The following is a 27,770-nucleotide window of genomic DNA, read 5'->3' as shown; positions in this document are numbered from 1 at the left end:
TGTGTGTGTGTGTGTGTGTGTGTGTGTGTGTGTGTGTGTGTGTGTGTACAGGACTTTGAGGTAGCCCAAACTTGCCTTTAAACTTCCTTTTCTCCTGCTTCTCCCTCTTTAGGGCTGGGATTATAGGCATGTGCCACCATGAGCTATCTAGATTAGTTTTTCAACAGTGGCTCTTATTTCTTCTAAGGTAAGCATTTAATGCCATAAATTTTCTCTAAGCACTACTTACTGGAGTCCTACAAATTTTCATATGCTGTATTTTCATTTTTGTTTGGCTTGAATGGTTTTTCTATTCAGACCAAGACCCCCACTTTAGGAGGGTGCTGCTGCTAAGTATGGTGCCACACACCTGTAAAATTCCAGCATTCAGGAGGCAGAGAGAGGCAGGGGGATTGCTGCAGTTTGAGAAGCCAGTCTATACAGTTAGTTCTGGGCCAGCCAGGGCCCTAGAGGAAGACCCTGCCTCAAGCAGAACAAAATACAAATACAAAATTAAACCAAACTAAAGAAGTATACTATTTATTCCTAAGTATTTTCCCAGGTATTTTTTTTTTCTATTGGCTTCAAATTTAATTCCTTTTTGGAAAACAATTTTTCCATCATTTTAAGTCTTTTATAGTAGGCAGGAGAGATGGCTTAGCTATTAAAGGCTGGGCTTACAACCAAAAGATGAGCTCCTTTTAAGTATATTGGGATTTGTTTTATGACCTACAGCATGGTCTAACAGTATTCTACTTGCCCTCGAGAAGGCTGTGTATTTTGTTTTTATTAGATGAAAGATTCCATAAAAGTCAATGGGGTCCGTTCAGGTGCTGGGATGACTCAGTTCTATAGCTACGTATATTTTTTGCCTCCTCATAGCATCAATCACTGAGGGAGGTGTGCTAAAGTCCTTAACTATAACAACTGTGTGTTTCCCCATTTCTTCTATAGCTTCTACAGATTTTGCTTCCTTTATCTGAGGCTATTTTGTTAGGCACGTATGTTTAGGATAGTTCTGTCTTCTTGGGGAAGCGGGTACTAGATCCGGGTCCAGGTGTTCATTCTGTGGAAAGACCAGTGCTTGAGAGATGGGTGCTGGGGATAAAGACTGTATAACAGTAGAGGGCGAAGGCTGTGTTCAGTGAGGAAGGAAAGGAGAGGAGAGATCTTGCTCCTAAATCAGTTTTTCCAGCTGGCCATGGTAGCAAATGCCTACAAGCTCAGCGGTCAAAGGCCTAAAGCAGGAGGGTCACAAGTTCAAGGCCAGCCTAAACTACCTGTGAGTTCTAGACCAGTCTGATCTACATGGTGGGGGGAGGGGTTGCTTCTCAAAAAATCATAAGACAAAAAAACAATAAAGAAATCAATGAAATCAGCTCCCTTACCCTATTTAGATAGGAATAATGAGGGGAGAGATGGCCAGTAAATGGGAGGAATGAATATTCATAACATGAATATTATGAATATTCATGACACTTCTGCTAGGTAGGGCTCTTCCAGGAGGCTCCCCTTTTTTCACTGCCTTCTTGGTCTGGTGTTTTTAGTCATGGTGGCTGTGGGTGTCATTAGCCTGGAAGACTGGGCGAGGGACCTATGAGGCATGTCTAGGTCAAGTTAACCCTCTTTTATAATTTTGGACAACACATTTCTCAAATGCTTAACATGCTTACGTGTAGAAGAACTCAGCCGAATTTAACCTGAAGGCTAAGGCAGGAGAGGAGACAGGCACAGGCAAAGGAAAGGCCGCCCTCTCATCCATCCTAATTACCTGTCTGTCATCTGCAGGCCCAAGCAAAAAGGTAGTGTTTGGGGGGTTCCTAAAAAGGGCAGCCGGCGACAACACACACAGCAGGGGTTAGCGGAGACCAACGGTGTACCACCTGATCAGGTGACCCCCAAAATCAGTGGTTTTCAGTCCAGCTGGGGAGTTTCTTCATATTTCCGTGGGGTCATTTCTCTGTGAGGGAGCTGGTTTAGCTCTGACAGGATCCGTGGCCTCCGGAGTGATTGCAAAGACTTGCCGACAGCATCTCATGGGGCGAGGTTTTCTTCTTGGTGACAAGCTGACCCTTTTCTCATTATGTAATAACGCTCTATTCCTGGTCACTTTCTTGCTTTGGTATTTATCTAATATTAATATAGGCACTCTGGCCTTACCCCGCTGCATGGTATGAAGTTTTCCGTCTTTAGGTGTCATAGTCCTTTGCCATTGTGTGTGAAGTACTTCTTAGGAGGGGGCTCTTCTTAGAAATCAGAATTTCAAACACTGGGTGTAATGGTCATGACTCTGATTCCAGTACTTGAGAGGCTTAGGTGGGAGCACTGGCATGAGTTTGGGGTTAGCCTTGGCTACAGAGTGAGACTGTCTCAAAAACAAAACAAAACAAGGGTTGGATAGACTGGCATAATCCGATAATCCTAATACTTGAGTAGATGAGGATTGACATGGGGATGAGGCTAGCCTGGGCTATGGCATAAAATTTGGTCTCCAAAAAAAAAAAAAAAAAAAAAAATCAAACTAAACAAAAAGCCCAATTTAAATCTGTGCATAATAGGTCCTACACATAATCTCAGTATATTAGAGGCGGAGGCAGGAGAATTACTATGAGATAAAGGCAAACAGGGCTACATAGTGAGACCCTGTTTCAGAAACCAAACCAAACCAAACAGTTTAGTGATTTTTGCATTTCAGTTGGTGTACTCAGACAATGTACTATTTTTTATTGTTGTTGTTGGGTTTTGTTTTTTCTTTCTTTCCTTTTTTTTTTTTTTGTTATTGTTTGTTTGCTTTTTGAGACAGGGTTTTCTTTGTTTAACAGAGCCCTGGGCTCTCTTGGACTTGATTTGTAGACTATGCTGGCCTCGAACTCACAGAGATCTCCCTGCCTCGGCTAGAGTGCTGGGATTACAGGTGTGTGCCACTGCTCCTGGCTAATTTTTGGTTTTTCAAGAGAGGGTTTTACTGTGTGGCCTTGGCTGTCCTGGAGACAATTTACATTTAATGTAATTATATTTTTTGAATCTAGTTGACCATTGGGTTTTTATGTTAGTCTCCTCTATTTTTTATTTCTCCATTTGCCCCTTTATGTTGTCTTTTAGATTACTTTAAAACTTTTAAAATCAGTTATTGTTAGTGCGTGTGCCTCTGTATGGCGTGTCACAGTGTGAATGTTCACATTAACTCTGTGAAGCTGGCTATCGCCTTCTACCTATACGTGGGTTTTTGGGGATGGGACTCGGGAGGTGAAGGCAAGCACCTTCACTGGCTAAGCCATCTTACAGGCCTGCTGGTATAATGTTCTTTTGGAACGCAGACATCTTACCCTTGTTCATTCAAATGCTGATTTCTCTCCCCCACTCTCTGGTTTCAATCCCGACATTGCATTGTGATACTTATTCTAAGCATCACCTGTCTCAACTTTGTGTAAACATGCCAAAATAAAGCAACTAGCCACAATGTGGAACAAGGGAAAGGAAGCAGGAAGAGAGGGAGGAGCCAGAGGACACGAAGGTGGGAGGCAGAGGAGAATGAAGGGAAAGAGAGCTGAGAGAACAGAGGCAGGAGCAGAGATTTTGGAACAATGTGGCGAGATGGACTAGACCTAATATATCACTAAACGCAAGTATAATGTGGGAAATCTAAATATTAGGAAACTATGAGGGCTTGGAGGTTTAGGATGGAGTAACTATTGCCTAGCCTTGTGTTCTAGGCTAATTAAATAAATCATAGTCTTTGTGTGGTGATTTGGTCATACAGCTGTTTAGGATTAACAGCAGCATTAATAAAAGATGTATCAATAATAAATCCTAAATACAACATAGGCCCTATGTAAATATTTCAAGTGTATTATTTTAACTTATTTACTGTGTACAGGTTTTATTTTGTTTTGTTTTTGCAACAGAGTGTTGCTGCGTCCCTGCACAGCTTGCGTCCCAGAATCTTGACTAGGGACAACAAGGGAATGAAGAAATGATAGCTACACAGACAAAGGAAAGCTGAGACCGGATGGTCTGGGCCCTCAGATGGCATTGCATACAGCTGAACAGGGAGATGGGGTTAGTACACACTGATAAAGAAGGAGGCAGGTTATCATAATCCCCCAAACAAGGAGGCAGGCTTGGCTGATCCCCGGAGCCATCTCTGTAGGGAACAGACTTCCAGCTGCACGCACCATGGCAGGAAGAAGGGTGCAGTGGACATTTTCTGCACACACCATCAATATCTGCACATAGACCACAGGAAGGCTGTGCTATCCCTGTGAGCCTCACCAGTGGAGAAGGCTTCACCACTCCCGGGAGGCACAACCTTGTCAAACAACTCACTCAGGACTTTAGTGTCATTGTGTAACCCCAGCTTGCCTTGAACTGATGAGCCTCCTGCCTTAGCTGCCAAATTACAGGGATTACAAGAATGTGCCCCCATGCCTGTTCTGCTGTCTATTGTTTTGTTTTGCTTTTTGAGACAGTTCTGCTCTGTGTAGCCTAGGTTACCTTGGAGTTTACTGTGTAGCACAGGCTGGCCTCAAATTCATGATAATCTGCCTGCCTTAGACTTTTGAGATTTTCCTGCTTTTATGGTTGCTGATTAAACCTAGGGCTGTGTGCATGCTAGACAGGTTCTGTATCAGTGAGCTGTGTTCCAGCCCCAAATGCACTTTCAGTTGGTTTTTGTTTATGTGTTGGTTTTTTTTTTGTTTTTTGTTTTTTGTTTTTTTTTTGTTTTTTGTTTTTTGAGACAGGGTTTCCCTGTGTAGCCCTGGCTTTCCTGGAAATTGCTCTGTAAGCTAGGCTGGCCTTGAACTCAGAGATCCACCTACCTCTGCCCCCAAATTCTGGGATTAAGGGTGTGCTCTACCACCAACCAGTTTTAAAATGCATTTACTTATTTTTGAGATCAAATTTCATTTTGTAGTCTAGGTTGCTTTGATTTCTTACCCTTCTGCCTCAGCTTCCTGAATACTAGGATTACAGGTATGCATGTAGCAGGGCTGCTAGTTTCTTTCTTTCTTTTTCTTTTTTTCTTTTTTTTTTTTTTTTTTTTTTTTTTTAGACGGTCTCTCTACATACTCTTGGCTGTACTGGAACTCACTATATAGACCAGACTGAAATGGAACGCACAGAGATCCACCTGCCTCTGCCTCCTGACTGCTGGAATTAAAGACATGCATATTTCAAGAGAAAACTAGCAGCTGAGTATGGGAGTTCATGCACTCAGAAGGCAGGAGGATCTATCTCTGTCAGTTCAAAGCCAACCTGGGCTACATACCAAGTTTCAGGCCTACCAAGGCTACATAGAGCAGTGGTTCTCAACCTTCTTAATGCTGTGACCCTTTAATACAGTCCCTCATGTTGAGAACCACTGTAATAAGGGCTTTATAGGATAATTAAGTTGGTCATACATGTGCACGAATGCACGCACACAGCAGTTTATCTCAAAGGACGGTTGTAAATTTTATTATCATAAGCCTGACACAGTGGCACACGCCTGTAATCCTAGCACTCTGGGAGACAGAGGCAGGTGGATCACTGTGAGTTTGAGGCCAGCCTGGTCTAAAAAGCGAGTCCAGGACAGCCAAGGCTACACAGAGAAACCCTATCTTAAAAAAAAAAAAAGTTTTATTATCATTACCTAAAAGGTAATTTATCTCAATTAAACTAGGCTGTACAAGAAGAAATAAAAGACCAAGCAATGACAGCTCATGCCTTTAATCCTGGTGCTCAGAAGGCGAACACAGTGGATCTCTGCAGGTTGGCAGCCAGCGTGGCCTGGGTGGTGATACCCTGTCAATCACAGTCAACCAATAAAAACAAACTGCTCGACAGAAATAAATTGATGAGTAGAGTGGAATCTGAAAGCTGGGTTTGACTGTTTTGCCTTTTTAAAAAGAAACCTTTATTTTATGTGTATGGGTGTTTTGCTTACATGTACGTCTGTAGACCACGGTGCCTTCCTGGTGCCCTGAGAGGACAGAAAAGGGCGTTGGATACCCTATAACCAGAGTTACAGACTGCTGTGACCTGTCCTATGGGTCCTGGGAATCAAACCCAGCAGCCAGTGCTCTTAACCTCTGAGCCATCTCTCTTGCACCCGCTCACACACTCTGTAGCCCTGACTGGCCAGAAACCAGCTCCATAGATGAGGTGGCCCCAAACTTAGCGCAGCCTCTATCTGGCTTTCAGGTCGTGGGGGCAGAGGTGAGCACCACCACGCCTGGCTGCGTTGCTTATTTACAGCTTACCTTTTGGACTGAGGTATCCGTTTGTCTGTGGCGGGTTCCTAGAAGTGCTAAAGAGACACACTAGCTTCCTTATTCATGGCTGTTAACAAAATACCCAACAAGAAGGCAAATGAAAAGAAGAAGGGTTCTGGCTCACAGTCTCAGAGTGCAGCCCCTCCGAGCAGGGAAGGCAGCAGCAAGTGTTGCAGTTTGCTCTCTCCTTCCCCCTTTCTGTGCTTCTGAGGCCCTCGGCCCACTGGCGCTGCCCCACACTCAGGATGGCTCCGCCCTCTTCAGTTAAACTTCCCTGGGAATGTCCCCACAGACAGACCCAGAATGGTGCCTCTGTGCTGGTGGTTTTTCATTTCGTCAAGCTGGCCATTGAAAGGCTTTTGAGCCCTGCAGTCAGGCCCACCGAGCTGCAGGTGTAAGCGCTAATTTACACGGCCAGTGTCACTGTTAATCCCCCGGTCCTCTGATCACTCAGCTGTTAGAAGACAGAAAAGGTACATTCTAGCCGATGGCAAAGGGAAGAACCTTCTTAGATTCTACAGTTAATGTTTGAGGAGGGTAAGAGAAAAATAATTAAATCATCATAGAAGTTTCATTATATGTACCTGTATATATATGTACATATTTGTGGTTTTGTTTTTGTTAGTTCTGCAACTTTATTTGACATTCTCATCCACATTGACGGTCTGTAGATTTTTGAATGTGGTAACAGGCACATAAATTACCAACATATGAAGCTTGTTTGGTGAATCCTCATCTTGATGACGTTTTCTGGACAAATGTACAAGGATGTGATCTGGAACATTCCTTATTCCTTTGGTCCAGACAGCTTTATCTAGCCTGGTATCTATGCACACATCTGGAGTCCCCATCTCCTTCATGGCAAACTTCCGATTTCTTTGAGTGCCCGAGGAGCATGCTTCTTGAAGCCTACCCCGTGGATGCGCTTGTGGATGTTGATGGCATTCTCCTGGGTCACCACCCCACTGATGGCAGAGTGGCCCTTCTTCTCGCCATCCTTCTTTGCGGGAGTCGTTCTGCCAGGCCCAAGCTGGAAAAGCTGTTTGTTTCTGACACGGGGTGATATGCTGACCAGGCTGGCCTTGAACTCAGAGAGATCTGCCCGCCTCTGCCTCCAAGTGCTGGAATTAAAGGTGTGTGCCACCACTGCCAGACTTCTTCAAAATTCTAATAACAACCAGGGCCTGCAGTTTCTCTTCTCTTTCTTTACGGTCTTCTTCCTTCTTCAGCTTCAGCTCTCTGTCTGCCATTGCTCCTGCCCTGGGCGCTCTCTTGAACTGTTCAGCAGCCTCTTCACTGCCTCGCTGCCTTGCTGCTCTCTCTGCTGCTGTCTTCCATTGTTACCGCTCAGCCCACGCTACTAAAACTAGGCGCGTGAAAAGCAGAGACTGACTGAAGGGCTTTTGTTGGGCCTGATGTTGCAACACCAGAGGAGACAGCACAGCATGGTATCTGTGTCCCGGCCAGCTCACCAAGTGTGCCTTCTGAACAGCCTGCCCAGACACCAACAGAAGGGGCGATTGTAGTAACAGCACCACATTTCGCTCGCAGATGAAGATCTGTGACTGCACCAGTCACTGTTTTGTCTCTAGCACCAGTCACGCTGGTCGCTTTGCTAGACCGCTAATGCAAGTGTTGTTCCTCTGCTGGGTGAAGATGGCTGTAGGATCATCTGGAGTTTACTAAGGCTCCAGTGGCAAAATGTCTGCCCCTTGTTGTCCAGACAGTCCAGGCTGCAGCTACTGCGTCTCCAGGAGAGAGGCAATCGGCTGGGGCTGTGTAATTTTCCAAGAGCTCCTGAGCAGCTGATGCTGACCGGAGGACAATGCGGTGGTTCTCATCTTGTGGGTGGTGGCTCCTTTGGGAGTTGAACAACCCTTTCACAGGGGTCGCATATCAGATATCCTACATATCAGATATTTGCATCACAGTAGCAAAATCACAGTTATGGCGTAGCAACGAAAATGATATGATGAGGGGGTTCGCAACAACATAAGGAACTGTATTAAAGGGTTGTGTGCGGCGTTAGGAAGGCCGAGAAAGCACTGGGGTAATGGCTGGCTTGCCGCCAAATATGGAATCAGATTGCCCCAACTCCCAATTTCTTTGATGCTTCAGTTGGAACTTAAGGAGCTTATGCCCAGTAATCATGATCTTAACAGCAATTTGCCAGCATTTAACACCTACCCCGGGCAGAGGTGGGTCCCTACTCCACTCCCATTTGTCTCATTTGCTCATGCCAAACCTGTGCTCTAGTACCCTCCCCCCCTCCATAAGACACCCTGAAGGCTGGTCCGGAAACTCAGCCCTCTGGATGGTCCTTCCCTCAAGTAAACCAGACCCTGTTCCCAGTTTCATACCAGAACCTTGAGTAAATGAGGATACTATCAGACAGTGCATTCTCATCTGGACAAAATGAGTTTAGAGCTTTAACAGACTCCCCAGTTGCACTGGAATTTCCAGGCTATAGACATAAAAAAAAATAAAGGATTTACTAGTGGAACTTTGGCATCCAGTTTTTAGTAAACAGTAAAGATGGCCCAAACACAGTCTCTCAGAGCATTTTTAAATTGTTTTGTAAAGGACTTTTCTGGACGTGATCTGAAAATGGGTTTTAATCCCACAGATTGGAAGGAAAAGATCACAGACCCAAGTCATGGCCAAAATAACTAAAGCAAGCTTTTTGTTTTTGTTGTTTGTTTGTTTCTATACATGGGCTATCTCTCCCTGAAAGCAGGGTTCAAGAGCTCAGCATTGGACATAAGGAATATAAGGGCTTGTATAGTCTAGGAGTGGGGGTTTCCTAGTGGGAGATTTGGCAAATAGGTGGGGTTACCAAAGAAGAACATAAGCATAACAAGTTGTTCATGACAACTTGAAACAAAGACGTGGTGGCAAAGTGGTCATAACAAGGCAGTCACAACAACAGGCGGTCATAACAACATTTTGAAACTAAGTCATGCTTGTCATTTCCTGGAACAGGCAGTACAGAACCATTCATAGTTAAGGTAAGGGTGGAGCAGATCCCAATCCCTGAGAAACAGAGATTTAATCATCAACAGGAATGAACCTAGTTCATCTTTACCACAAGGTGATGGCTTTTAAGCCTAAGCTGGAGGCAAGCTGGTTCGTCATGGTGAGACTCAGTAACAGAGCCTGCACTTAGCCTGTCTCTCCGCCCCAAAACACGAACAAGAGCCAAACTAAATGAGACGTGGAAAGTGCACTCCTGGCATCCCAGCGTCAGAAATAAGTTTGGAGTGGCAAAAGAAAGAGACCACTACTCTAACCCAAGTGTCTGGACAAGGCAGACTTCACCCTTCTTCAAGAGGGTGGGCTCAGAGGAGCAAATGCTCTGAGACAGGAAGTGCTTGCTCTTGGTTTTCATTCTAGCTCAGGTTTTAACTGTCCCCCCCCACCCCACCCCATTGCCTGAGGTCCACCCCACAGTCTTATTCACTTGGCTAGCCTGAAAAAAAAAAAATTGGCACACAGGAAATGAAGGAGGAAGCAGAAAGAGGTTACTGCTCCAGACCATCATATCCCTAGAGCAGTGGGCCTCTCTGTGTAAACAGAAGTTCCCCTGAAAGGGGCACTGAAATGTTTGCATAAAAGTTTTACTAGGTGAAGGAGATAAAAAACATTTTAATTCCTTGTCCTAAACATAATATTATAATATTTGATAGGAAAAATATCCTCATATTTGATATGGGATTTAACAGCTTTAACAGGAGAATAGCTATTCTGAAAAAAGATGCTCATCCTCTCCCTTTATTGTCCCAAAGAATAAATAAAAGCTTCCCAGGACTTCCATTGCATGAAGGGACTGGCTACGGCCTCCAACCAACCAGAGCAGGAGCTGGCCTCCCAGGAAGAGAGTCCACAGTTCTGACAACTTAAACTAACACACGCAGATTTTAGACTTTATTTAATTTCTAAGGAGCTAAGTACCCCTCTACCCCCTGTGCATGAAAAAGGAAAGGCTGCGGTAGGAGAGGGGAGAAGTTTGAGAGGTAAAGACCAGCGCTGGCTACACAATGAGACTCTCAGAAGCCATGGGCTGAAGAGTTAGAGTCCACAGTGGCAGTGAGGGACACAGCTTCACAATGCATCCCAAAATCTGGGAGGGGGTTCCTTTATCCTTTTGGGGGACCTCGACTGCAGAAAAACTGAATCCCTGGCTTCAACACAGAAAGGAATTTCCAAATGAGTCAGTGTGAAGCAGAGTTGGGGTTTGTTTTTTAAAAGGCATTTGAACCAGGCTTGGGGGTGCATGCCTTTAATTCCAGCACTCTGGGAAGCAGAGGCAGGCAGATCTCTGTTCAAGGCCAGCCTGGTCTACAAAGTGAGTCCAGGACAGCCAAGGCCACACAGAGAAACCCTGTCTCGAAAAACCAAACCAAACCAAACCAAACCAAAAAAGCATTTGAAATACAGATTTTTGAGCACAAGGGTTAACAGTAAGATTAAGACAGCAAGGGTGTAGGCTTCTCATTCCCATTTCATTGTCTTTACAATAGCCAAGATATGGGGTTTGGGTGGATCTTAAGGCGTTTGTCTTTAAAGGATTGCAAAGGAACAGAAAGGAGATTACAGTGCGTTTGTGAGGGGCACCGGCGCCCTGCACCTGATAGGGCGGCAGATGAGCCTAGCTCACCACAGAGGCACTTCACTGGGAACAAAGCTAACAGTCTTGTTTGAGATTCCCAGGAAACAACTGGGGAAAAAGAGGCGAGGCACAGATACACTCAGGCCTAAGCCTGGCTCATCGTTAATTTAACATAAAGCAACCTCCAGGGTGACTGTGGGTCCTCGAGCTGAAACTTTTCTTCTCAGGTGGTGAGAGGTTTCAGCCAGATTCCACTGTGAGGAGTACTTCTCTCTCTCTCTCTCTCTCTCTCTCTCTCTCTCTCTCTTTTCTTCATATCCCCATTATTTTCCTTGTTTTTAAAAATCCAGTACAGGGCTGAAGAGATGTTGAGAGCACTGACTGCTTTTCCAGAGGACCCAGGTTCAGTTCCCACATCCATCACTCCAAGATCTGCCACTCACACAGACGTACATGCAGACAAAACACAAATACGCATAAAATAAAAATAAATAAATGTTTTATTTTTTTAAAATCCAGTAGAATAGGTACTTACTTAGCATACATTAAGGCAGAATGCAAAGGCAGAGGAAATTTGATGGACTTGAGAAAAGGGAGAAGGCCCTCACTGGAGCATCTGGTCGAAGCCTTTGCAGCTATAGGTCAGAATTCTAGCACAATTAACCACAGCCTAAGGCCTTTCTTCCTTCTTAGCCATGAACCGCACCAGAAATTCCACTGACAGGGAAAAGACATTACCAAACCTGTGTGCGACATCTGTAGCTCTGCTTGCAGCGTCAGACTACTGTGATTCCCTTTAGGGTGTCTCTGGAATCACATCAAATACCTCTCTCATTAAAAGAGAGAGGGGGGAACACCCCCACCCACCTCCACCCCATTCCAATCCCCTTACTCCCACACAGCACAAAAAATTTCTTTTAGTCAAATTAGATTTGTTTTGTTTATTGGGGTGAGGAGGCCTGGAACTTACAAATGTAGACCAGGCTGGCCTTGAACTCACAGAGATCTGCCTGCCTCTGCCTCCCAAATTCGGAGATTAAAAGCGTGCACCACCACGTCCATCTAACAATAAATATTTAAACATAAAGCAGTAAAACCCTCCAACTCTGCTCTGGTAAACTGGTCAGCCCTGAAAGTCTCAGTGTTTACGTCAGACTCTGCGAGGTCCTTAAAAGCTCTCCAGGCTGGTGAGGTCGGCTGTGTGGAACTGTGTCTGTCCTGTCACTGTTGACAGCGTTGGAGGCCAAGGGTTTGAACATAAGGAAAGTCTGTCTTCATCATTTCCTCAGCACTTATGTCACATGTAAATTCATTTCTGACTCCCTTCCCCCAGGATGACAGGAAATCGGGCCGTCCTACCTGTGGATATTTGACACACACAGACTCATTTGGGAGCCTCTGGTCTCTTCCTACCTCATAAAACATTACTGATGTTTAAGAGAGATCATTCAAATTATAGCCCTTAGTAGCCAAATCCTCCTCCTTGTCATGAACCTCCTAAAAGGAAGCCTCAAGCAAAAACCTGGGTTTCCTGAGTACCCCCAGTCTGCTGTCACCTATTCCTCTGGAACTCCTCTGTTGCTTCAGACTTGTCTTGTAATTGTTGCAAACCCGGGTGAGCCCTTATTTTCAGTTCTTTGAATAAGAGGCCAGGAACCTGGATGCATCAGGCCCCATACCTGATAACCTGTACTAGTTCAAGGCTATATACTCTCTTCCGAGGCTGGTAGCACGTCCCCAGCCGCTAAGCTTTCTGATTGACAGGCTGTAAGTTCAAGAGATACCACTTCCCCTCCTCAGGAGGGCTGAATTGCTGAACAGCTCCCAGCATGCAGGAATTTAACTGTGCTTAAACTGATTGGCTTATCCAAAAGATGGGAGACAGAAAGGGCTGGGCCAGGGCTCCAAGCACTTGCCCCTGCCCTGACCCAGGGTTTGTAAATATCTGATATGCTACCCCAACGGGGTCTCGACCTACAGGTTGAAAACAGCTGTTTTAGGAGCTATGCAGAGAGCTTGGAACCACAACTAAATATGTTTCCCTACACTGCAGAATCGTAAAGAAACGTGAAGTCCGATCGTCGCTCTGTTCTGTTCATAAAAAGAGCTTCTTCCGGCACAGTCAAGCTTGGGAGTTTTCTCAAAACTCAATAAATACCTGAGTGTTTGAGAAGGAAACTGAACCTATGGAAATAAGATGAACATGGGTGGGCCGGCTGGTGGTGCACTAGCCTTGTGGGAGACATTTTTAATCTGTTTTTCTCTTATGGTTACTAAATGGGAAGAGGGGAGGAATGATGGGCCATAGGAGCCTGGCTTAGGAAGGGCTTGACAAGAGAATTGGTACCTGTCTGGGCAGTGCCACATCCCAATCCAGGTGGCCAGCTTTCCCACCACGCTCAGACGCCCACAGCTCACCTTACCTTCCTCAATATTATAGTTCAGAGCCTGTGTCTGGATCTGAGGTACTGGAAGGCCACAGGCAGGGATCTAGCCCTGCTTCTCCTAGCTGAGGCTTCAGGCATGGGGACCAGGAACCCGAGAGTAAACCTAGGTGCCTTTCTGAGACCCTGGACCTGAGGGTCTTGCCTACCCTACTCTGGAATGGGTGGAGCCCTCCCTCACACCTTCTCTTAGGCATCTCTAGAGTTTTCACTTCTGGGTGGGTGGAAAGGTGGAGTTCGGTATCTGTATGAGGTCTCTAGCTCTCACCCCAGCAATCTCCCCAAGGGGCAGGAAAGTCAGAAGTACGTCCTCTGTTCTTTCTTGTTTAGACAGCTATTCCATACCCTTCCTTCACAAACCTTTGCAGGGCCTTTACTTCACACCAGGCTGGGGGCAGATGCCTGAGAGCCCTTGGCAAACAGTGCGGACAAAGATCCCAACATGTGGAGCTTACTGTCCTTCGCAGAGGGCCACGAGACCCTGGATCTGAGTAAAGCATAAGCCTTGTCACAGCATGCTGAAAGCCAGTAAAGCTGTAACAACAACAACAACAACAAACAAACAAAACAAAAACCCCAAGAAAACAAAGCCAGGCCTGGTGGAGCTCACCTATGATCCTAGGTGAAGGATGAAGGGCGAAGCAGCAGGATCTTTCAGGGATTCGAGACTAGCCCACGCTACAGAGTGAGCCCTGTCCCAAAAGCAAACAAGAGCAGAGTGGGAGAGCTCGCTACAGACAGGGAAGTTGAGGGGTGGTTTTAAGAAAGTTGGATGGAGTACCCTTGAGGAAAAGGCACCCACACTGCTGGGGAGGGGAGAGTCGAGGGTTCCCAGCAGATTTAGAGTGGAGGGACAGGGGGATAATGGACAGCATGAAGCAGAGCGCTTGAGGGACACTGTGCTTGGTGTATTGCATGAGTTAACATGGGGGCCATTGAAAGCTCTGAACACGAGGGTGATGGCACTGGGCTTTGGCTTTAAGAGGGTCCCTGCATGCTAGGACATGGCTGGAGGTATGGTAGGGCTCCAGGCAGAGAGACATGGTTGAATTCTGGATTATATTTGAAAGGAAGGTCTACCAGAGTCGGATGATAGGGTATAGAGTGTGAAAGAGCTAAATGTGATGGCCCACACTTGTAATCCCAGCGCTTAGGAGTCAGGGACAGGAGAATCTAATGGTCAGGGTCAGCCTGGTCAACGTATTAAACCTCCATTTCCAAACAAACCAAAAGACCACAAACATGCAAGCATCAGGGATTGTGAGCCGGCTCAGCAGGGAAGAGCGTTTGCCATACATCCCTGATGACCTGTGTTCCAGGAACCCAAGCGTGTTCTTAGGTGCCTTCCTGTGATCTTGGACCTGGAGCTAACCCAAGGCTCCTGGGGCAGGAGAGAGAGCTAACTCCCCCACATTATCTGATCTCCACACGCACACTGTGGCTACACACGCACTAACATAATACAGAAACACAAGCGAGGAATGCCTGTGAAGCCTCCTCTCAGGTCACTAGGTGGAAGAGGTAGTTGCTGTTGGCTGGGCCAGGGAGGCTGAGGGTGAAACAGGATTTGGGAGGCTGAAAATCACTTATGGATAAACTGCCAGCCCTCGGGAGGTGGAGTCAGGAGGATCAAGGGTATTCAAGCCAATCCTAGCCAAGAAGAGAGTCTGAAGTCAGCCTCAGCTGCATGGGACCCAGTCTTTGAAAAAACATCTGCACATAGCGAGTTTCCTGTTGGAAGTCAGAAGCTGTTGGCTGTCATAACTGCAGAGGAGGCAGCATGCCTAAAAACCCTTCATAAAAGTTGGTTGCTCCAGGACCCTCACTTTTGACCCAGGTGATTCAGGTGACAACTCCCTGGAAGCTAAAGCAGATGTCATCTTCAGAGCCTTTTAATTGCTTCACTAAAACCGAGTGCTTCTGTGTTCACAGGCCCAAGCCACTGCTGGTGGAATTGGTGAACCCAGCACAAAATTCCTGGGCACGGGCTGCTGCAGGCTCCAGCCCGCATGAGTGTGCTGTCAGGGCAAGCCTGGCTGTAGGTGCCGTGTTTGTAGGGCCAGCCCTGGTCTGGATGAGTTGGAACAGCTGGGCCCAGCAGCAGGGAGAAAAGTGGGTGAAAGACGCCAGCAGAGACCTGGAGGGGGCTGCTGGCTGGTGGAGGCCCAGCCTCAGGACCTCCAAAGATGCTTTTACAGAACGCCAAGCTCCCTCCAGGTTCTTGGTGGGCTGGGAGGCCTGGGCCCCTGAACTCCAGGTAAGGGGTGGGGATCTTCCTAAGGTTGGGAAGTTTGGAAGTGTGTTTGTTTGCTTTGAGGCCCTGCAAGCATGCCTGAAATATATACTGTGTTATTTTTTTCCTACTAGCTCCTGTTCTGTCAGAAGTGCATGCTGTTTAACACAGATATAATTGGAAGAGGCAGACCAGGTGTCTTTTGTTTTTTGTTTGTTTGGTTGGGTTTTTTTGTTGTTCTTGTTTGAGACAGGGTTTTTGTGTGTAGTCCTGGCAGTCCTGGAACTTGCTTTGTAGACCAAGCTGGCCTCAAACTCAGAGATCTGCCTGCCTCTGCCTCCTCCTTTGGGCTCCCCACGTGGACCAGGTGTTTCTAATGATGAGTTTCTCCAGCAGGAACTAAATTCAGAACGGGTTCATTCCCTTTGTTAATGAACCAAGCCTGGTTTTTACAACCCAGTGTGTCACTGACTAAAACGAGGCATTCTGCAGAAGAGGCAGTGCTCGTTGGAGAGGAACACATGGAGGCAGAGAGCTCCTCAGATCCCAGGCTGGAGGTAGGGGAGTGGATGGGGTTAAAATGCAGGGTACTCTGAGGAGTGAGGAAGGCAGCTAAAGGAACAGTAAAGCAGTTGCTTTACTGTCCTCAAACACTGGTGCTTCAGGAGCCATACAGTGGTGCTACCCAAGTCTGAGGTTGGAGTTTTGTCTGTTTGACATCAAAAGGTCACACACTGACACGTGTGTAGGGCCCCGTAAAAGACCTTGGACAGCTTGAGAGAGGCAGATGGCCTCCTGTAAAGCAACCTTAGGTGCCTTTTCTCAGTGTGTAATACCTCAGAGGTCTAGGCGAAGGTAACAGTCACGTCCTGTCCAGCTGCTGACTTTGATGGGTAGTGTAGCCCAGTGGTGAGCCTTTGTTTAGCATGCCCAAGGCTCTGCTTGTATCCTTGGCATCAAAATAAATGAATGGGGTTGGTGATGGAAGCAAAAAAGTCAAAGGAAGGGTTTCAAAGATTTGCTGAATGACAGGCAAACCAGAAGCCTCTGTTTTAGGCAAGACAATTTTCAGTGAATCCTGCACCCACTGGCAGCTAACCATGGTTGCAGCCAAAGGGTTGTGTTAGTAGATGGCTCAGTGGTAAAGGTGTTCCGTTTCTCCTCATATGTTTTCGTTTTGTTCTGTTTTTTTTTTTTTGTGACCAGGTCTCATTCTGGAGCCGAAGCTCGCTTTGCACACTAGGCTGGCCTTGAACTCTCAGAGATCCACCTGCCTGTGCCTCCTGAGTGCTGGGATTATCATGATGTGATTTTATACCATAGTGTTTCCATGTGATTCTACAATCCAATTTATTTTGATGAGTTTATAGGGATGCACTCTTTCTGATACAGTCCAGGGGTCTTGATGAATTTGCTTTTTCCTTCCTTCCTTCCTTCCTTCCTTCCTTCCTTCCTTCCTTCCTTTCTTTCTTTCTTCCTTTCTTTCTTTCTTTCTCCTGCCAGTTAAAGAATTAAAAAGCGGGGCTGGAGACATGGTTCAGTGATTAAGAGCACTGTCTGCTCTTTCGAAGGACCTGGGTTCAATTCCCAGCACCCATATGGCAGCTCATAACTGTCTCTAACACCAATTCATTCCAAGGGGTCTGAAACCTTCACACTAATGCACGTAAAATAAAATTAAATAAATTATTAAAAAAAAAAGAATTAAAAAGCAGGAAAAACTTAGTTATGGTAGCTAGCAGTGGAAAAATCTGAAATACAGCAGCAAACAGAACCAGCAGTTGAAGAAAGGCGTTTGTTGGGGTGAGGACACACACACACACTTTACTAAAACCAGAGAAAAAGACCCTTTACAAAGCACTCCAGAAGCTGAAAATTTCAGTCCTCTTAGGATCTGTTTTTGTTTGTTTTAAGTTTCTGAAGTTTTCTTCCCCTAATTTGGGGTTGGTCAGCTTGAAGAAACTTAGGGCCTTTGATTGATTGGTCCACAGCTGTTGTGTGTCTTGATCTGGCCATCAGCAGGGGTCCTCTATGGTTGGGAGGGAGAAAAAGCTTACTAGGCTTCTGTTTTCAGCTGCCAGACTCCTGTCTCAGGTCAGAGGGGAGGAAGAAGCCAGCCATCTTGGAAGTTTGCCATGTTTATTTTATTTATAGTCATGGTCCCTCTACCTATCCACCTGCCTACCAAAGAGTCTAACTGCTAGTGTCTCTCTTCTACTTTTAGGATTAAGGTATTTATCAGCCTGTGCCTCATGGAGGGCCTGGACAGATTGTGTGGTTTACATGTCCATCAAGGTGCAGAATCATCCTCCATTCAAAAAATGGAGTCTGCCAAGGGCAAGGCCTAGCACAGTAAACCACTGTTTTACATGATACAGAGAAACTTAGGGCAGGACTCAGCCTGACCATAATACTTACACCATTCCCAGCACACAGTGGACATTCAGGGGTACATGAGGGACCTGTGGTCTGGTGCTAGGATTCTGGTTCTACCCTGTGCTGGCTGTGGGATTTTGGGCAAGTATAAAACATCTTTTAAACCTTGGGAACCTAGTAACAAGAGAACAATGATTGTTCCTTCCCTGGGTTGTATAAATGGTAATAAGGGACGGGGGCTTAGAATGAATGCTCTTCCTGAGAGGAATTATGATATTGAATTCTTAAATTACAATTGAATTCTTTTTTATTTTATATTCTTTATTTGTTTTTGTTGTTTAAGATTTATTTCTGAGTTGGAGGTCAAGGCCAGTCTGATCTACATAGTGAGTTCCAGGACAACCAGAGGTACATAGTGAGGCCTTGTCTCAGAACTTAAAAAATAACTTTTTAAAGTTTATTCCCATAGATGTTTTGCCTGCATGTATACCTATGCACCACATTCAGGCAGGGCCTGTGGGGCCCAGAGAGAGAGGTCAGAGCCTCAGCAACTGGAGCAGGTTGTTGTTTGCTGATGTGTGGGTGCTGGGAACTGTACCTGATGCTTTGCAAGAAAGGTAAGCACTCGGAACCCCTGCGTTATTTCTATAGCTCCCGCCTCCAATTTCTTTTGGGATAAGGTCACACCCTGTAGCCCAGTCCACCTGAGCGCCGCTTGCTCTGCCTGCCCTGAATCGCTGTTATTACTGCTGTCGTTGTTGACAAACGAGAAGAGCCTGAGGTGCGGGTTGGAGGTGAAGTCCTGAGTGGGTCTAGCTTTGGGACACTGGAGCAAGTGAATTATTACACCCTCATTATCCAGCTCTGTTTGATCTATTGATTCCCTCACTCCATAAATATGCACCGGAATGTGTGCTTACCCTGGCTCAGTCATAGCCGGGGAGACCTGACCCTGGGTGATCTGCTCCCTTGGAGTTGGCATTCCTGGAAGAAAACAACGTAGTTTCAGTGACAAGAGGGAGGCTGTGAGAAGGATGAAAACAAAGCAGGAAGGTGAGCCTGTCAGAAGAGGGCTGTCGCTGTAAGGCTGACTACAGGTGGGAGCCAGCTTTGAGGAATGTGTAGGGGCCCTAGGGAGTGAGGGGGCTTATGAAGGACTCTAGGCTGAAGGTGGTGGGAGGCAGCTTGCTTCTGCACAGTAGGGCTCGCTGGCCTTGGCACAGGTTTGAGAGGACTCCAGACACTAGGCTTTTCCCGTTAGCCTCCCGCCCCACTCCCCTGTGCATGCTAGGCAAACCCTCTGGCTCTCAGCTATGCTCCCAGTCTCAACGCCGAGAATCTTTGATCTGAGCAGCTGCGGAACATCTGTAACTGGGAGGGTTGGGGGAGTCCATCAGGGAAGAGAGCATTCTAGGAGTTGTCTGGTAGAGCGGAGTTCTCAGTGGAGAAAGGAGGTACTTAGAACAGCAGAGACAATGTCCACCTGACAAGCAGGAGTCGCTTGAGTATGGTGGAATTTTAGAGTCATGAAGAGAGAGGAAGGACAGAAGGAAATTGGTCCATTTGAAATCTGAGCATTCAGGTAAATAAACCTGGAATTGTATCCAGTTCGCATAGGACAATAGTGTTAAAATATGTTTTTGCTGAGTATGGTGACTGATGTGTGCCTTTAATCCCAGCGCTCCAGATCTCTGTGAGTTCAAGGCCAGCATGGTCTACAGAGTGATTGATTTCCTGTGGAGGTCAGGAACCTGGGGAGGGGGGGAGTGAGTGGTGACAGAGCCTATGCAGAATCCGGGGAATCAGGCTCCGGAAACCAGACACAAAGGTGCAGATCTAACTTTATTATCCAGTGTAAACAGCCTTTAAATGATTGAAAGGCCAATCAGACCATCCCATGCTAGCCTCAAGCACCAGTATCAGTCAATCAGGGAGGTACAGCTATAAGGAAATGTGGGAGATTGGGGAGGGGGCGGGGTCATCTGAGGAGACTTCCATAAAGAAGGGGAAGCAGTCACCACCCTAGATCCATTTTGCCACTTCACTAGTTTGCTAGGAGTCCCTAGTGGATCAGAACTGTGCGCAGTGGATCAGGACCTTTCGAGGAGTCGTGAGAGTCACTGACGCCTCACTTGCCATTCCCTATGGGGCTGCAAAAGGCTTACCTCAACCTTCCCCACATAAGCCAGCCAAGACTACATATTAAGACTGTCTAAAACTTTTTTTTTTAAGCCTGTATTTTCAAGTTAGAGGTAAGGTTAAAAACAATAAAAAATATATTCTGTAAGCACAGGGGAGTGGTACAGAGAAGCCTCCAATTTAATGATTTGGGAAGGACATTTTAGACACAGAAACATGTAAAAATAATCTCCAACTTTGTATTTCTTTTCCTTGAGGGGACTGGGGATCACGCCCCAGCTAAGCCTGTGCTGTACCATAACCTCACTATTTTAGCAGACAGGTGCAGACACAACAGGACCTAGCACTTGAGGAGGCCTGGGCTCGGTCCTCAGCAGATGGGGGACAGGCTGTACAAATCACTGGCCAGTTGTCCTTGGAGGCATTCTGTCATTACCTTGTTCCTGTTCTGTTCTTGCCTTGATAAAGTCAAGGGACAAGGGACAGGCCCAGCTCTACATTGTAACCGGGCTCTATGGGGTAAGACCATGAGGACCCCTATCTCCTGTCCCCATGAGGACCAATACTATCCGAGACACTAAGGCTTACATTCAAAATGCTGTTCTGTGGTTTTTGTTTGATTGGTTTTGGTTTTTCGAGGCAGGGTTTCTCTGGGTAGCCCTGACGATCCTGGAACTCACTCTGTAGTCTAGGCTGGCCTCAGATTCAGAAATGCAGCTCTGATCCCTGAGTGCTCTGATTCCTCCGAATGCCTCTGATTCCCGAGTGCTGGGCTTAAAGATACGCCACCACCATCGGGCTAATTTTTTTTTTAAAGATTAATTTTACTCATATGTGTGTTTTGCCTGCACTTATGTCTGTGCACCATATGTTTTGCCTGCACTTATGTCTGTGCACCTTATGTGCCTGGACCCTAAGGAAGTGTTGGGCCTCTATGTGAGTGCTGGAAATCAAATCCAGGTCCTTCGAAAGAACGAGTGCTGTTAACCACTGAGCCAACTCTCCAACGCTCGCTCCGCTCCTCTTCTATGTTCTCAGGAAGAGGCCCTGTGCATCGCCCCTCCCCTCCCCCACCGTGATGCTCCTCAGGCCTCCCCCACCTCTCGCAGAGACCATTCCATCTAAGTCATCTTCCTACCTAATTCATCTCTGCATCTGGCAGTGCCTTTGTGTTTGGTTTATCACACATGCATGACCACTACTGGTTTTTATATGATGAGGTCTGAGGTGACTTCAAGAGGCAGCAGAGGTTCAGGACTCAAAGATGACATTCCAAGCCTAGGAAGAAACTGGTTCCACAAAACTATGATGCAGTCAAACCCAATGAGCTTCTCAGAAAACATTTCTTTCTTTCCTTTTCTTTCTTTCTTTTTTTTTTTTTCCAAAATGCATGCTGCAGCTCCATCGAAATTTCAGCCAGTTCTTTTCTCTCAGGAACATCAGAAAAGCAATATTTTCCACCTAGTGATTTTCCCATCCCTGCAAAAATGATTTGCCAACGGCTCATGTTTTCCTCCTCAGAGCCGAGCTTCCTGAAGACTGTCTTGTCCGTGTATGCTTGGTTATAGACATGCACAAAGCCCCGCCTTGGAGAGAAATCCCCGAAGACAAGCAGTAAGCAGGTGGCAGTGTTGGAACCTCTCTGGGTTGTGTTTAGTATTCTGTGTGCGTTGTCCTCAGAAAGCTAGTGGTTGTGAAGACTAAGGCAAAGCTGCCTGTCTGTGCAGCTTTCTGCGTCTTAGCAGAAAGGTCTGTAGCAGACATCAGTTGCGATAGCAGATAACTCTGAGCTTAATGCTGTTTGACCATTGCTGAGTCTCAGGGAAAGAGGCCCCTGACTCTCTTCTCCTGGCCTTTGGCAAATTTGCTGACAGTATGACGTATGGTATGTAAATGAGGGTGATCCGAGAGGATAGAAGGGTCCTTGCATATTTTTTGTGTTTCGGCTGTGCTGTGCTGTCTGCATTAACCCCCCTTTTTTTCAGCTTCCCCTATAGAATTTGTCTTAACAGGCCAGCCTGAAGCAGCTGCCAGCTGTCAGTGGGGCTCTGCTGTACCCACTCTGCATGGCCGTCCTGAACCGCAACATCCTATCCATGCTGCCTTTACATGGTGAGGTTAGCTTTTTCTGGCTGGGGATGCTGTGTGCCTGTTAAACAGCCAATCCTCGGGGCCCTGCCTGGGAGTGGTACCATCCCCCACGTGATGAACACTGGCAGGAGGACGTGTGTGATACCCTTATTCTCACACATCCCTGAGGACACGTGTCTGCCCCACCTGCCCAGAACAAACGCTTGGGAAATGGAAATGTCAATTAAGCGGGGTTGCCATAGCAACCCCAATCTCATGTTTGCTGTTAATAGAAAAACCAGCACAAGGCTGAAGATTGAGTTGGTTGAATTCCTCAGTTGTTCCATTCACCCTTTCAAAATGCACAAACACTGTACACAGTGGTCTGTAAAGACTATTACAGCCAATGAAGCTGTCTTGAATGGTTGGAGGGAATGAACCCAGGGTGTTATTCATGCTAGACAATCCCTCTCCACGGAGCCACACCCCAAGCCTCCACGAGGCATCTTTGATTTTATTCATCATCATCATCGGCCTGTCAGGAGGGCACACATGTGGAAGTCAGAAGACAACTTAGCCGAGTTGTTTCTCTCCTGCTTTTATGTGGGTTATGGGGCTTGAACTCAGGTCCCAGGCTTTCATGGCAAATATGATTCCCCTCCTGAGCCAGCTGGCTGGCCCCCTGTGGATGCACCATCTTAGGTTGGCTTCACATTTGCAGAGCTCCTTCTGCCTGAGCTTCCGGAATGCCAGGATGACAGGTGTGAGCTACTAGCTCTATGGTGTACCCTTTTGAGGTAGAACAATGAGATAGAGGCCCAGAAAAATTCTACTATTCTCTTTTTGCCCTGGCATGATTTCTGCTGCTGCTGCTTTTCATTGTATTGTTTGTTTTTTAAATAGCGCCTCTCTATGTAGCCCTGGCTGAACTGGCACATTCTAAAGTGACCAGCCTGGCCTCAAACTCACAAGGGATCCACCTGCCTCTGCTTCCTGAGTGCTGGGATCAAGGGTGTGTGCCCATACCTGGACTTGTCCTTAAACTCTTAATCCTACTGCTTTTACCTCCTCAGCGCTGGGACTTCAAGACTATCTCAGCACACCCTTTATTTACATGGTTCCAGGGACAGACTGGTGCATTGTAGGCAGACACGCTACAAACTGAGCTACATCTCCTGCTGTTCTCTGCCCCCTCCCCTCCTCAACTTTCTGAGACAGGGTTGCTCACGAACTCCAACTCAAATACCCAAAACTCTATGCCTAGCAAAAGTCAGAGAAAAACAAAGGAGAAGCCAGGGTCTGATACAAGAATATAGACCCACTTCGGTGTGAGTTCAAGACTAGCTAAACAAAACCCTGTCCCAAAACCAAAGGTACAAAGATGGCACTGTGGGTGTGGGCACACACCTTTGATCCCAGCACTCAGGAAGCAGAGGCAGGTGGATCCCTTGTGAGTTTGAAAGCAGCCTGGTAACTTTAGGATGTGCCAGTCCATCAAGGGGTACATAGAGAGTCGCTATTTAAAAAACAAGCAATACAATGAAAAGCTTAACCCTCCCAGTGCTGAGGTTACAGGTATATGCCACAACAAGATGTTTTTTCTTTGTCAGATGTCCTCCCCCATGCCTGTGGCTCTGATAAGGATCAACTTTCAATTCCCTAGAAGAGTAACCTGAGGATCAGGTCCAAGTGAGAAGCTTTCACGCTGGAGTCTCTCAATACTGTGTGAGGAGCAAGGGCCCAGAGACAGAGGCCAGGGCTGACACACTGGCTTGCTCTACCATCCAGGTTTCAATGCTGGATGCTGAACCCAAGGCCTCGAGCATGGAGGCAGTGCAAAGATCGATCTTGATGCCCTATTCTTCTGCTTCAACTTCCAGAGTGCTGCCACACACCCCTGGCTGTTCCGTGCTGGGAGTAAGCCCAGGGCTTCATGCATGCTGGGCTTCATGCATGCTGGACTGTGACTGAGTCCCCTGGATCCCTTTCCTGACTTTTGAGATGCATTCCAGCTGTCCTTCCGAGCTGGCTTGGCTGGGTGTTGCCAATAGCATATTTCTCTCTCTCCCTATCAAGATACAAGCTGATTTGGTTTTGTGCTTCTTCATTTTTATTTTCAACCCTTGCCAGTGCTGGAGCGCAAACCCAGGGCATGATGGGCTGAGCATGTACAGAGGCACTGAGATAACACTCTCCCTTTTAAAAAGAAGGTGGTTCAGGCCTGTAATCAAAGCACACAGGAAGTGGAAGCATGAGCATCAGGGGTTCAAGATCATTCTCAGCTACATAGTGAGTTGGAGGCTACCCTGGGCTACGTGAGATCCTGTCTCAAAAACAGAAAGACATGTTTAGGACTGGGGTGTGGTTCAGTGACAACACTTGCCTAGATACAGCAGGCTCTGTTGTATGCCAAGCCCTACAGAACAGTTGTGTTTTGTTTTGTTTGATGAATGGTTAATCACAACTACTCACATGTTGGTATTGAACCCCTTGGGCAAAGAGGCAGCATTTCTCCCATGACTGTCTCAAAACAAAAAAAAAAAAAAAAAAGGAGCCTCCTCCTTACTCACAGGGCGGAGGGACCTGTAGGAAGTAAGCCAGCCTTAGCAAAGAGGAAGACCAGGAAAGATGCTTTGTATGCCTCTTTCCCCGTCCTAAACTTTGCAATCACATCCTGCCATCTCCCAGATCCAGCCCTGGAAGGAAAGATGACGGCAGAGGCCTGAGGAGTGCCAATCAATCACTGCTTCTACAGGGAGACTGCCAAGGAGACGGGAGGCGGCACCCATTCTGGAGAGCAGCCAACCTGCGTTTCAGAGTTCAGAATTTTAGCACAGAGTGAAGAGGTAGAAGAGAGGGGGAGGGAAGGAGGGAGAGGAAGAGAAAGCGAGAAAGAGAGACTAGAGAAAAGAAAAAGGACCAGCAAGATGTAAAATCTCAGTGAGTAGAAACACTTGCCACCAAGCCTCACAGCCGGAGTTCAAATCCCGGGGACCCACATTGTAGAAGTCAAAAGAGTGACTTTCCTGGGTTGTTCTCTGCCCTCCACACATACACCATGGCACACATGTGTATAGACACAAACAAAATAAAATGTATTTTAAAAGCAGGATCAAGCCACGTGTGGCAACTCAGGCCTAGAAACTTAGGGCTCAGGAGGCAGAGACAGGAGGACTGTGTAAGTTGGAAGCCAGGCTGGGCTACAGAGTAAGATCCTCTCAAGTAAACAAATAGCAGAAAGGGTCAAGGCAAATCCCCTGCTGTCTGATGAACAGCCTCTTCCAATGTGTGTGGCTTTTGCAATCATTTGGTTTGGGTTTTCTGAGACGATCTCATATAGGTCAGACTGGCCTCAATCTTGGATTTCTGAGCCTCCTGCTTCTGCTTCCCAACTTGGGATAACAGGTTATATGCAGCCCTACCTGACTTAATTGCTTTTTAATGTGTTTTTTTTTTTTTAAAGTGTGTTTGCTCGTGGACAAAGTTATGTTTTTTAGGCCCAAAACAGGTCAAAGTTAGTTCCACCAGGAGGCAGTAAGGTCATCAAGGTCACCCCCACAGAGAATAACCATTAGGAGTTGTTTGGTTGGTTTGTTTTAGTTTTGATTTTTATTCTTTTTTATGTGCATGGGTGTTTTGCCTGCATGTATGTTTGTACACCATGTGCTTGTCTCTGAGACCAGAAGAGGGTTTCAGATGCCCTGGAAGTGGGGTTGTAGATGGTTGTGAACCACCATGAGGGTGCTGGGAACAGAACCTAGGTCCTCTGCAAGAGTAGTAACTGCTCCTCACTGCTGAGCCATATCTCTAGCTCCCTGTTTGGGATTTTGAAACAGGGTCCGATATTTAGCTTTGCCTAGTCCTAAATTTCTTAACAATCCTCCTGTTTCAGCCTCTCCAGTGTGGAGATTAGAGTGCATACCACACCTGGCTTGTAACTAGAAAGGTTGCATTTACATTCATTAAACAATTTATTTGATAATATGTTCCTACACTTACTCTTAGCCTAGAGGTCAAGAGCAATGGTAACGTGTTTCTAAACTACAGCACATGTATTACTTTAAAAGCCAAAGGGTAAATGTATTTCCTAAATAGGAACTCTCATTAAACTAATCATAAGCAGTGGGTATAATTCCTCACTGAAAATGTGACTGAGCCTGTCACTGCGGCCTGTAATCCCAGTACTTAGGAGGCAGAGGCAGGAGGATGGAGAGCTCCAGACCAGCCTGAGCTACAGAGTGAGACCATGTCTCAATAAAACCAAAACCAAAACCCTGCGGTGGGGGCTCAGAGCAAATGGCTCCATCTGTGAAGTGCTTGCCTTGCTGGCAAGAGAACCCGTGTATGGTCCCCAGGACCCACATCAAGTGCAGTCCTGGTGGCACACTCTTGAATCTCAGCCCTGGGGAGGTAAACATAAGATGCATGGAGCTTCCTGGCTAGCCAGTCTAGACTATTCAGAGAGTCCTAGGCCAGAGAGAGACCCTCAAAAGAGATGGATGGTGTCCCTAAGGACGACACCCACGGTGTCCTCTGGCTTCCATGTACACACATATACAACAACAACAAAACAAAAGTTGGGAGTGTGTACCCCAGGTCTGACCCTGAGTTTGGAGAATGGTGGCCATAATTCCCATTTAGTAATTTTAGCCCCTGTTCCTTAAAGAGTAAGTTCAAGTTTAGGTCACTTGAACAAGGAACTAAAGTCACGGTTGTGGCAGGAGTTCCTTTTGTGTTGTTCTATCTCAGTGTCATGACCTCCGATGCTGACATCATAGGTGATTTTTGACCTCTGCTTCCAGGTGAAGTATGCCCAGACCGTGCCTGGAAGCTACCCTCACAGTGGGTCCTGCCTGGCTGCTTTGGTGGTGTGCATACCCCGCTCCCAGGGCAGTCTGATCCCTCTGGGTCCCTTGTTTGCTGGGGTTTGTCTCCCCAGAGTACTGTTTACAACAAATAGTTGGGTTCAGCTGGAGCTATTGAATCCTTCACCATCTCTTTGCTGTCCTCCCTCCTCCCCCAGCCATCTCTTTGCCCGGATGAGGGGTCGGGGGAGTAAGATTACCTGTCCTACATGCCACTCTGAGTCCCTGGCCTTCTTTTCTAGAACAGTCTAAGATGATTCTGTAAGAATAACCCTTAAAAATAACTACGCAGAGGCTGGCAAGATGGCTCAGTGGGTAATGTGCCTGCAACATTGGCATGAAGAACCAAGTTCAGATCCCTAATATCCCATAGAAAGCCAGGCCCTCTGGGTGGTGGTGGGTGACACCTTTAATCCCAGCACTCATGTACGTGGGAGTCAGAGGCAGCCGGATCTCTGTGAGTTCGAAGGCAGCCTTGTCTACAGAGCCAGTTCCAGGAGAGCCACGGCCACACAGGGAAACCCTGTCTTGGTAAAACAAACAAATAAAACAACAAAAACAAAAAGCAAGGCCCAGCTGGAGACGGGATGATCCTAGGGGTTCACGGTCAGCCAAGGTACCCTGTGAGGGAGCCTCAGGATTGATTAATTAGAGACTCTGTTTCAAAAACTAAGGTAGCAGGGCAGCCGAGGTGGGTCAGTGGGTGAAGGTGCTTGTTGTGAAAGCCTGAGCCTAGGGACAGGACTGACCTCCAAAGTTGTCCTCTGGCTTTCACCTGCATGCCACGGCACACGCACACCT

General features: G+C 46.7%; 1 protein-coding gene and 1 pseudogene across 3 annotated transcripts in view; one reads left to right on the top strand and one right to left on the bottom strand.

Annotated features, from left to right (window-relative positions):
• Positions 1–27,770, top strand: part of Kifc3 (kinesin family member C3) — a 91,478-nt gene that overhangs the window by 4,848 nt on the left and 58,860 nt on the right. The window lies entirely within an intron of this gene.
• Positions 6,869–7,483, bottom strand: LOC129687262 (60S ribosomal protein L31-like; annotated as a pseudogene).

Source organism: Psammomys obesus, unplaced genomic scaffold (assembly GCF_907164565.1).
Source record: "Psammomys obesus unplaced genomic scaffold, mPsaObe1.curated_primary_1811, whole genome shotgun sequence".
Lineage (NCBI taxonomy): Eukaryota > Metazoa > Chordata > Mammalia > Rodentia > Muridae > Psammomys > Psammomys obesus.
This window is presented reverse-complemented; position numbering and strand designations above follow the sequence as displayed.